This window comes from Aethalodelphis obliquidens, unplaced genomic scaffold, assembly GCF_003676395.1.
Source record: "Aethalodelphis obliquidens isolate GAN/ISIS:26980383/991018 unplaced genomic scaffold, ASM367639v1 scaffold5, whole genome shotgun sequence".
NCBI classification, from domain to species: Eukaryota; Metazoa; Chordata; class Mammalia; order Artiodactyla; family Delphinidae; genus Aethalodelphis; species Aethalodelphis obliquidens.
In genome coordinates this window covers 25,581,151-25,594,082 of record NW_020837949.1, presented here as the reverse complement: position 1 = coordinate 25,594,082, position 12,932 = coordinate 25,581,151, and positions in this window count along the sequence as shown.

Sequence of the window (12,932 nt, the reverse complement as noted above, 5' to 3'; positions counted from 1 at the left end):
AACAGTGAGAGGCCCACATACCGCAAAAAAAAAAAAAAAAAAAGGGTAGAGATTTCTTTGTCTTTGCAATGTTTTAGCATATCACCTGTGATACACAACACATTCTGGTTTAATGTTTATTCAGTAACGACACTGTTTTCTTTCTCTTCTACCTTTGTGAGAAGTTTTCTGGGTTAGAAGATTTTTTAAATTATATTTTCCCATTGCACTTGATGTATTTACTTAGCATGCCTCCTCTTGCTAGACTCTGAGCTCCGTGAGGGCAGGACTTTGTTTTATTCTGTGTCTCCAGTGTCTAGAATTCTGCCTAGCATGTAGAGATACTAAGTAATTATTGTGAATAAATAAATATATGAATCGATCAATCAATGAACTAAACTTTATCACCAAAATTTCTTCCATAAAATGTCATTCCAACTTCTGGTGGCTCCAAAGCCCTAATTCCATATTGTAAACTAGTGTCTAAGGCATATAAAGACCCAGACTTCTTTAATCTGAACATGCCCAGTTATGGGACGTCCAAATACTCAAACATTATTAAATCTCATTCAGGATAATAAGGATGTAAGTGTAAACAGAAACTCCCTTAGTCCCCTTACCTGTCCCATGCCCTTTTCATGGTGTAAGGGAACAGGTCATTAAACCTTGATATCACAACTTCTGTTCTGATATCAAAATTGCAATACCTATGGAGATTTAGTCAGTGTTCTTTTGCAAGTTATAAAAGACGTTTTCTGTGGCTTATACAGATCATTAGGAACCTCAAATAGGTGTCTTCTCTTCTTAGAAGAGTAAAGTAAATATTGTTTCCTTGTGCAAGAAGACAGTCCAAGACTTTCACATAGCTATGTTCAGGAGAACTGGAGACCTGAAATATACTGAGATCCCAGTTTGTCTGAAGGAGAAAGGATTTGTAACAGCTGCTATCCACAGGTTTCTGCACCCAGTGATATTGACCTAATAGAGAGGAAAGTTGCAGAACTTAAATTAGACATAATAGATACATTTTAGAGGATATTATAGTGAGCAACCCAGCACTGGGAAGATAATATATGTGAATCCTTAATGTTTTACCCTGCAGAATGATTTTTGCATATTTTATTCCAGGGAAACAATAGTTAGATGCTCTAAAAATAAGCTCCCAACAGATTTCCCCATAAGCTCCATGGCTCTAAGGAGTATTTATTATTGTTTCTCTGGTGCAGATAAGAAAGTGGGGAAAAAGAAGGAAAATGTGATCATTTTAATATATTGATGATAGCTTTAGTTTCAGGATATCCTTCTGAAAATGGAAATATGTAAAGCTTTCAGCGAGCCTTCAGGCAGTTCAGCAGCTCTTTTCTCCTGCTGCTTCAAAAACTATTTATACCACAAATACTGGAGGACTTTCTGACATCCCCCTTCCAGGAATCCACATTCAAATTTGATTATACCTCGGATGCCTCAGACCTAAATTTCACTTGGGCAAATATTCGAAAAACCCCATTGAAGCCAAGCAATATCATTTGCATAGTTATGTCTGCACAGGCAAAGTGCCTCCCAATTCCAGAAATAAAAGGAAGAATTATGATAAAGGACTCCAAATATTACAAAAAGTTCACTCTGCTATTTTTGTTATCATGATGCCAACATATTACATATAATTCCATGTTGTAATGAAATGGACATCTTTGCAAGAAGTTAAAAGAATTATCAGCTTAAGTATAAGGAAGAAAAGTGATCCTACTGGAATTGTCTTATGCTGAGATGCTCGAATTTCTCAGATCTTTATGATGATGGCACTTTGTGCAGCTAGAGTGTCATTTCATTTAGCGTGGAATTTTTCTTGCATAATGTTTACAACAGGGAGTTTTGCTTAACAATCTACAGACCTACAGGAAGGCTTTAGAAGAAATGGATGCATTTGCTGGGGGAAAAAATCTGTTGTTAATACTGACTGCCAGCAAGAGAGTAATTTTGCTGCTAGTGTAAAGAACTTTATCATCACAAATAAACAGACATGTGCCTTCAGCATCAAAATTCACTATCTTTCATTTTGTGCTGTTCGTGGTGTTATTGACTGAAATGTGTCCCCCCTCCCCCAATTAATATGTTGAAGCTCTAACCCACAATAAGACTGTATTTGGAGATGAGGCCTTTAAAGAGGCAGTTAAGGTTAAATGAGGTGGGAAGGGTTCGGCCCTAATCCAGGAGGCCTGGTGGCCTTATAAGGAGAGATACCAGGAGTGCACGCACACAGAGGAAAGGCCATGTGGAGACACAACAACAAGGCAGCTATCTGCAAGCCAGGAAGAGAGGTCTCACCAGAAACCAACTCTGTTGGCAGCTTGATCTTGGACATCCAGCCTTGAAACTGTGAAAAAGTAAATTTGTGTTGTGTAAGCCTGTGGAATTCTGTTATGACAGCCCAAGTGGACTAATACACATACTAATTCCAATTTCTTTTAAATATGGAATTCCAGGGATAGAAAAGGTAACTCAACTAAGGCTACCCTAAATTATGTTTGGGACATATCCAAACCAGGCTCTAATTATAGTAACAGACAGTGCTGCACTGAGTAAAATGGTTGAATATTACGGGTAAGTCTTTCTTGTTGAACATAGGGCATTTAATCCAGTAATTGTCAACTGCAATAATGGACTGAATGATTGCAGATACACTTTATTTTCAGTATAAAATTATGTTTATGGATTAATGTGTCATTATGGGCTTTGATTTAATAAGTCCGTGTCACAGACAAACTTTTGGAAACAGACTTAACAGTTTTTCATACTCTATAACTGGCCAGTTTTGACAGGGCAGGTCATAGGAATGGCCATTTTGGTCATAGGAATCTCCTTGGGGGCTGCAGCTCAAAACACTTTATACTGATTGCAAGGTAAATAATATAGTGTCTTGAGGGGTCTTTCCTCATCTGATTCTTTCAGCTCACTTATTTCGTATTTCTCTCCTGCAAGTTTCCATTAACTTCCTATTGTTCCTCCCCAGCCAATTCACTCTTCCCAGAATTTAGCAGCTACCCTGTCCAATCACCTTCTACCTCTGTACTGAATTCACTCTTTTACTCTTTTAGATAAACTGCTCCTTTCCTTTCTGTGGTGTTTTTCTCTCAATTGGTTCTACTTTTAAATAATCTCATGTTCCCAATATATCACTTCCCTAATAGTCTTACTGGAACGTACAGTGAATTTCAACTTCTATTTAGTTTCTCTTCTTCTGTGTTTAAATTTATTCATTATACAGATTTTATTCACCCTTTGTACTTTTGTTTTATCCTCTCTACTTAATATATGCTATGTTTATCAAAGAAAGTCATGTGTTCTTTTAAGTATTCTCAAGAACATTACTCTCTATAAGCTTGAAATTAGAAGGATGTTTTTTGGTAATTGCTAATTTTGTGATTAAAATCGGTTCCAAATCACACCCACCATTTATTAATTTATTGTTCACGTCAATAGATAGGTAATAGCAAGTGTCACAGATGCGGACTCAGAGGCCGCAATACAAATGCAAATGCAACCCAAAGGCAGGACCTCCAGGACCTCCACAGGCCTAGGGGGCAGATAAAGCCATAGAGAATTATATTCAGGCCTTGAAACCTGTTGGAAATTGTCCTTATTTGTGAACTTGCTTTAGATCAGGAACCCCTTTATTCCCTCCCAGATCCTTCAGAGGGAGCACGGCCTTGCCGGCACGTCCGTTTCAGACTTCTAGGAGGCCTCCGGAAACATGACAGAATAAGCTCCTGTTGTTTTAAGCCGTCCAGTTTGTGGTAATTTGTTGTGACATCCCTAGGAGACTAGAGCTTACTGGAACAGTTAACAACTAGATATTTATTTAATCATAGTATTTGTAATTTAAACTTCCTCTAATGCTAATACAGCTTATAAGTGAAGGTGCATGTGGACTTCAGACCCTGACTTGTTTAGTATATCAGGTTCTAAGTGAAGTGAGTTATCCCTAAAAGTCGTAACCTGTTTCAAAGTAAAGTAATAAATGGCAGCATTTATCTTGAGAAAGGTATCATAATTGTTAATTATATTGTTAAAAAGTATTAGTACCCGCTGTTATGAATTTAGCATGTCTTGCTGGTCACTACAGTTTTTTCCTCCTCATGTCTCTCCTCCTCATCCCCTTCTTCCTCCCTTTTCTTCTTTAGTTCTTCCCAATTTGATACCTCTCCTGTAAAATTAAGTTGTCAAAAATTTCCTTGAAAGTAATTGAAATGTATTTAAAGTCTCTTTAATGTATGAGATTGAAAAAATATGAAGTCTAGTTCTGGACCAAAGAGAAACTTGATTTCAGTGGGTTAGGAGATCCTAATAGCTTTAATGATGTGTTTACATAACATTTGAAAAAAATATAATTTCAGTTCATCAGAACAATTGTCTTAATCTATAAGTTATAGACGTATTCACTATTTAAATGAAAGAAAAATCATCAATTAATTACCATGCACTTTTTCTTATGAAAAATTCATAGGATAAAAGCTGCACTGCAAGTAATTAGAGCACATTATGTATAATCACTTGCCAAATTCCATGTTTTAAATCAATCATTTTTTGTGTTCATATGTTTGAAGTAATTTCAGAAGTAAATAATCACAGAGCCCAACAAATGAGATAAAATGGTAAAACAAATACAGCAAAGTATATTAAGAAAGCAAGGGAATGAGCAAAATCTCTTCTGTGAGCAACCAGGCATCGTTACACTAGCTGGAGGTATTGGGAAAATAGCATTTTAACAAGCACATGATAGTTGAGGATCCTAGAAAATAATATACGTATTTTTAAAAGCAGTCTATATTCATTGCCTTTTTAAAAACAAAGTTTGAGAGATAGTTCTTCCAAATTAATTTCATTCCACTTTGACTATACCTTCACTTTTTTTTCCTGTGGTGTTGGCGTAAGCTGTTAGATACATTTATTTTCAATATGCATCTTTTGATATATGAGTTTGTAGTATTTCTTTAGACATAACTAATGCATAACACTAAATAGATTATAAACTATAGTATAGTTGGTATCTGTGTTTCATTCCAGTTTACCTGGTATAGTCTATACATAGAGTTCAATAAACATTTATTTTGAACATAGATGCAAGGAGAACATCGATAAATCAGTCAGAGAACAGAGAGACATGCGAAATCACCCTTTGTAAGAATAATAACCACTGGGAATTGGAATATCAGCTTTACACCTAAGCAGGTTTGGGCTGTAAAAAAGCGCTTTCTCATATATGAGACACTCAAGGATACTGCACTCTCTTATTGAGAGAATATGTGTGGGAGAATCTGCCTTCCTGCAAAGGTCTCAAATGAAGAAATGTGTCTCTTTACCTGCTCATGGAAAGCAATAATAGAATCCTCTGAGAATTTGTAATCAATGAACTATTCTTGCTGATTTCGCTGGTTTATTTTCTTGAAAGAAGAAAATCCAGCCCCCAAAGTTAATGTGATTCAAGGTTGGTATTGTCCTTTGGTGCCTGGAAGATACAAATAAAAATTTGTTCTAGATTTCTCGTCCTTTATCCATTTCCCTCAGAATTCCCAGAGGTTTAATTTAGCCACATAAGAGCCGGCGCTTAGGTCATCAGAAGCATACAGAGATGAGGCAGATCTTTTGTAATGACTTTAATAGTTTTGAACTTTCCTCAGTAGTAATCTTGCGTACCTTTTGTTAGATTGTTTTTTTCCTTTTCTTAAAGTACTACTGTACGTTTATCATAGTTTTGGCCTTAATTGTTCAATCCACCTTATATTCATGATACTTATGTAATAACAGAAGTCAAGAGAAAAAAAATAAATCATCAAAGACTTTAGTTAGTGGAAACCGTTTCTTTGTAATTAAGAACAAGATAAATATGCCATTATTAATTCTGACTAACATAGTGACCATAAAATGTATTTTATACAGTGCAATAAAATTAAAACAAAAAATAAGAGTTAAAGGATTAGAAAAGAAATTGTAATACAATCATTTTTCACAGGTGAAGTGCTCAAATACAAGGAAAAGCACCATTTTTAGGTAGCTTAGCAATTTGGCTGGATATAGAATCAGTACACAGAAGTCAAAAGCCGATTTCATTTGCAGGACAGCATTAGTTAAAAATAATTGTTTAATGTCATACACTATTTATAATAGCAACGTAAGTATAAGTCTATCGGTTATTTACTATTACAGAATAAATCAATTTTGCATAAAAGCAAAACAAATAAAATTTAAAGATGTAAAAAAGTTATATAGCATAATAAAGTGGGATTTGTTTGAAGTATGCAAGGCTGATGCAATTTTGAAAATCAATTAGTGTAATCCATATCAACAGAATGAAAAGTGGCATAATCATTAAATTGATGGAGAAAAAGCATTTGACAAAATTCAACAGCCATTAATGATACAAGCTCTCAGAAAACCAGGAATAGAAGAAACTGCCTTATCTGGATAAAAAATATCTGCAAAAAACCCTATAGCTTTTACCATGCTTAATGGTGAGATACTGGATTATTTCCCCCTAAGAATGAAAATAGGCAGGGATGTCCTCTGTCACTACTCCTACAGCATCATCCTAGAAGTCTTAGCTAGTGCAATAAGACAATGAAGAGAAATAAAACTTTTTGCAGATGACATGTTTGCCTGTGTAGAAATATTCCCCAAATAAACATTTATGGGTATAGTAAACATAGATGTGTAATTATTTATGTACATACTTATTTGATGTTATCATTTTCAACATGTATGATCTTGGAGAACTTAGAAGTAGTGATAATTTTTTTTTTCAGTCTAAACATGCCATTCCTTCCCCTGATAATTTGAAATTTCAGAAATTATTTGGGGTTTCTATTCTTAGCTTCTATTCTCCATGTTTTGCTAATTCTATAAACACTATGTTGAGAGGAGTTATCTTTACATTTTGGCAAGCCAGGGGCTTTATCCGGCCCACAAAGATTTTATTAGTCATTCATTGTGGAACCCAACTATTAGGTCAGCTGTTTCATTTTTGTTTGAAACCCTTTTATTCGTAGGAATAATCCCTAACATGTTTCAGTAGCCTGTCATGTGCCAAATACAGTATTTGCCTTATCTCTAACATGTATAACAATACTAAACCCTAGAGAAAAGATAATTCCCCATTTTACAGGTTCTCTCAATTTTCCATTCATCAAAAAAAAAAAATTTCTGCACATACTGTGTGATGAGCAGCGATCTTTATACTTTGCTTCATCTGTGACTACAATGTATAAGAATAAAAACATTTGTTAGATTCTCATGATGGTGGATCACAACACAATGCCTACTTGAATAAATGATAAAGACTATCACCTGTAGGTTTGAATAAGAGAAGACTCCCAGGCAGAGCCACACAAGGGGTTATACCTGGGAAAAGGGTGGTAAGCACTGGCTGGAACTGTAGGAAGTGGCTTATGTATGGCAAGTAAGGTAGGGTTAACTAGATTTGGAGGGCTTCTTGTGGATTGGGTATTTTGAATGATTCCACAGACCCAAAGAAGAGTGGGATGTCCTTAGATGTTTGGCATTGAGGCCTCTGGAAGTTGGGTGTGAGTGTTGTAACCCAGGATTTGTTAGAGCCTGATAAAATGGTTGGGATGTGCATTTAGCAAACTTCTGTAAAGGGGAATTGAGAGTTTTTTTAGATGTGATCTCAAAACTGGGATAAGAGAGCACTTTTGAAATAATATACTACAGATGGTATATACAAGGAAACTATATTCTAGGTTAGTGAGACATGCACGAAAAAGAGGGTCATGTAAAATGCTTCTTGTATTGATAATCATTTATCTTTCCCCCACTGTTACTGTTTTATAATCTCTTGACTGTATTATTGAGTCTTATTTTCCCTGTTTCCTCTTATTCTGTCTCAGTCAATTACCAGTGGCAAAATCAGAAATTTCTTTCCAGTGCACATATCTGATCAATTTCCTGCTCGCAACCATTTTTTCCATTGTTTAAGTCTAGTTCAAAAACCTAGCCAATAAATGTCTGAGAAGCTTTGATGGAATACAGATTCGTATGATTAAGCATGTCTGGAGTGAAGCATGGGAATCTGTATTTTATAAAACTTCTAGGCAGGTATAAGAACACATGCCCCAAAGGATAATGTGTAAATTATTCAACTTGACGTTGAAGGCCTTGCACATTCCACACCTTACCCGCATTTCTAGACCATTTCCTGTCAATTCTAGCCATGCTTGCTAGGTGTTAGTTAGACTAGATTTTCCACCATTCACTGAACACAATGCTTTCTTAATGAATTTTAGTCCTTTCTGCCATGGAAATATCTTTTTCTCTTGACTGAAAAGACATGGCTTATTCTGAGTTCAGATGAAGACAAACATGCACATTGTGGCTAGTTTATAGAGAAATTTATTTCAGGTTATTAAATGGCTTACAGAATTATTTGAAAGCCTATATAAACCTGAAGGAACTTTCCGGAAGATTTCTCAAAGCTACACCTCAAAAGTGGCCACCAGGGAGCTGTTCCGTCTTTTAAAATTAGGAAGTCATCTTCTGTAACGGAAAGCTTTTGATCTCCTTTCAAGTCTCAAAATTATCAAGTACTTCAAGGAGGTTTTGTTTGTTTAGCAGTATCTATCAGTTATATTAGAAATTAAAAAGGAAAACAAAATTAAGGCATGAGATTTCAGAAGCACTTATTACATTAGCCATCAAAGCAATAATGTTATCAAATGTGATACAGCCTCTAGAGACATTCATGAGCGAATGAGAGTAAAAATGGCATAAATATCTTAGTAGTAGTATGAAAATAGCTTTGACCACATTTGACCCAGTGAAATGACTCCAGAACTCCCAGGGGTCTGGGAATCATTCTGAGAACCACTGTTTTAGGGCAGTAGTCTTTTACAGGGATTTGAACTCTCCCTTCACTGTCTTAAGCTCAGACTATGAGATGTTCATATAAATGAGATACATAGTCATTAGTGTTTTGGGAACCAAGTTTGGGAATTAGTGCTGAAGCTCTGAATTTAAGACTTTATTTTCAGGAGAAAATAAACTATTTATATGATTGTATTTCTATTCATATATAAGTTGGAATCATATGAAATTTTGAACATTGAGCATAAGAAGTATGGGCCAAACTAAATAGGATCTGCTTTAATTACATGAAAATGTGAAGGTATAGTATAGATATACTTCTACTTATAGTACACTTTACTTTTACCCAAATTGGATACACCATGGATCACATGTTACATTTAAATCTGTCTCCACCATGATAAAAATTTATGTATCATGTTTATTCCTAAGTAGAGGTTTGTCTTATTTCCACACCAATGTTATAAATAGATTCATGTTTGTTTTGGAGTTTGCAAAGCTAACAAAACCTCTAGTCAAATATGGGAGAAGTTCTGCCAACATGCCGTCCTGGAAATCATGGACAGTGAATTCTAATCCTGATTTTTCCAGTGACTCATTCGGTGTCATTGAACACGTCATTTTACTTTTCTGTCTCAGTTCCGTCATCTGTGAAGTGGAGATAATATTGTTCAGTTGAGCACAGTGTTCTAGCCTATATCCTCTGGATGACTTCACAAAAGAAATTCTGCATGTGGATTTGAGTATATGCCAACAAAGTTAGAATAAGTTATCTACCTCAAAAGCATGCAAGAAAAAAACCAATGGAAATAATTTTGAAAATGCACCATATGCATTTTAAAATTGGAGCAAATCTCATTCTAGGAAATCCATCTTCACATTTGTAAAAACTTGAGATATTTTTTTTCTCATTATAGGAGAAAGTCAAAAATCAAAGTACGATTTGTCTCTATTCCTTTGGAAAGGTTATGATTTCATCTCAGTCATTTATATTTCTGTTAACCAGCATTGGTGCTAGCTAATTTACTGGAAAACCTGTGTTCAAAGAAAGAGAAAATAGAGAAGAATGAATATTTTTTGCTCTTTGCTCAGTTATTAAGTAGCCAAGTTTTCAGCTTCACAAAATTTCTGTATTGCTAGCTTAAAAAACAAAGTTCCTGAATTCTCCAGAGGTAACAGTGTCCATTTTTCTTGGAAGTAGTAACCAAGACAGAGAAAAAAAGAATGTTTAAAAAATAAGAGAACTTATGTACATGAGTCTATTTTTACAAAAATAAAAATAAATTACTTCCACTTTACTTTTGGCCACCCCTGATATTTACATTATTGGTAATAATTGTCTCATTTGCTGCTAATCTCAGTATCATGAATAGTATCTGCCAGGTACAATTTAGTTAGAGGAAAGTGCAGAATAATGATTATGATCACAGGACCTGGAATCAAAAAGATTTGGATATGAATTTGTTTTTTCCATTTATAAGCTATGTAGATTTTTTTAATTTCAAAAGTTACTTATTGGAATGAATGTATAATTTTATACTGAACATTAAACAATGTGCTTGATTATAAATAGATAAACATTTATATTAGAGAATTAAAGGAAAATCTATTATGTGAGAAACATTCTTTGAATAGCATGAACTCTGATTTATAAATGTTAAGAGTTGCATTATATTGCAGATACATAAATTCAGTTCAACTATATTTTAAAGAAATTTGGAGGAAAACAGATAAATAATAGTGGTATTTACTTCAGGGGGTAGAACTGAGTATTTTAAATATTATTTCTTTTGACTATTCTTCATTTTCTGAATGTTCTGTGCTTAGTATATCTAACTTCAACAATGTTTTCTGTTTATCGTCTTGGCAAATTTTGTTACACTCTTGGGTTTAGTTTCCTTATTGTTACCAAACCAAACTTGGTTCTGCTTGCCTGCCACAGTAAAGCCAATTTACTGACACACAGTTTTGGTGAAGGAAAGTGCAGCGATTATTGTAAGGCACCAGACAAGGAGTCTGGGGCAGCTAATGCTCAAAAGACCTGAACTCTTTGATGGGTTTCAGGAAAGCCATTTTTAAAGGCAAGATGATAATACTACCTTATTAGACTCTTATAGAAATAATGAAATATAAACACAGAATTGATGGAAAAATATGCCGCTTCTCAAATCCATTGAAACACTATCTCCAAGCCCTCTCCTACACAACTTATTCCATTTCAGATTTTTATCTTTAATTCTTAACTATGAGAAGAGAATTCAGCAACTTGAAGACAAATCTAGATATTTTAGTGATACTAGTCTGGGGCTGATTAGCATAGAGGATAACGGCTGTGGGTTCAATTCCCACAGTTGTCAGTTCCCATTGTTTCAGATGAGAAGTCATTATTCTTACCTTTCTTCCCATTCCTAATGACATTTTCCTTATTATGGCTTTCCACATTTTGATTATAATGTGCCTTGGTATGGCTTGTATTTTCTCCTTGGGGTTCTTTGAGCTTCTTGACTATTTTATCATAAAGTGATTCTTTGCTGTATCTCCCAGGAATACGGATGTAAACTAAGATTCCTCTTTTTTAAAAATACATTGGCTCTCACCCCCACCTCATTTCTTCTCAGTTAAGACTCTATTTTATTTTGAAACCTTTTTAAATTCCTCCTGGCATTTAGAAGATAATTGGGTACCATAACAGAGTACTACAAAGTTGTAAATTATTAGGGTAATACAAATGACCACTTAAAAAACACTCATAGTTACTACTTTTCATCTCCAAAATTAGGTTTTTTACAGTATGGCTGAATTTATGCTTAATAAAAATAGTATTTTAAATGATCTACTAGCTACTAGATCTAAAGGCAATGAAGAGTTAAAATGAACCAGTGGGGTTTATCCTATGGAATACATTCATTTCTGAATATTTATGATCAGGAGGGTGAAGATGAAGTTGGGGGCTCATTCTCTGTGGGGAATAAACATGGTCCCAGTTTGGGGTAGGAAGAGTGGGGTTGAGTGCAGGCCTAAGAAGAATGAAGGCAGCAGGAGGGTTGAGACTGTGAGCTTGTCTTCATCTCCCAAACTGTGTACCTTTGGACGAATTATTTAACACCTTGAAATCTCAGTTATTTCTCGTATAAAATGGTACCTCAGAGCATTGTTATAGGAATTAAATGAGAACAGATTACTAGTGTGTTAGATAGTACACGATACGTGCAAAAATTTCAAGAAATTGTAGTTCTTACAGTTTTACTCACTCCCAGGATCAGAATCTCACAGGTCCCCTGAATAAAATGACAAAGTAGTGAGGTAATTTTCTCTGCTAGTAACACTGAATTTTGAAGAAATGTATACTTTAATTTTAACTTTCAAATATGGCAGGTTATAATAAGAAACATCAGAAAACATTTAACTATGGATTAGCTGTCCAGTAGGTCTAATTAAGAAACTTAATCATTGGAGTTCTATGTTATTTTCACGCTGCTGTTTAGACTAAACAGTAAAATTGTAAAGACATTTTGTATGGCTGTCAACTATATGCATTTCTCCTTTCTATGGGTGCTTGTATAATGTAAATGCTTTCACATATTCAGGCTATGATTACTTTTATTTGGATCATGGAACCAAATAAAAAGAACAATTGAGAAAAATAGAGTAAGGAAAGCTTTGAATATGGTAATTTTCAGGCATGTAAAGATTTTTCTTGTCATATGTGGCAAACAATTATTTTGAGGAAATAAATCTTAATATATACAAAGTAAAATAAGACTTTGAAAGCAAAAAATGGTAACTTGAACACACATTCCAAAACTATTGTTTTTATTTGATGGTCTTGCTCTCTCTAGATTTTTTATGAAGATCTAATGTAGCTGAGCTTTTGACATTCATGATCTTGTTTAAAGAAGGACAACTTAACATTGTTCTGATGTGCTGACTTTGGCATGACTTACCATTCTCAGTTCAAAATGCTTCTCTCTGTTGTGCACCCAAACTTGTTTCAGTGCTTCTCTTTTTACTTTTCCCATCAGAAATTCTTTTCTCATGATGTGGACCAAAAAAAAAAAAATTCCAAATGTATTCTAGAG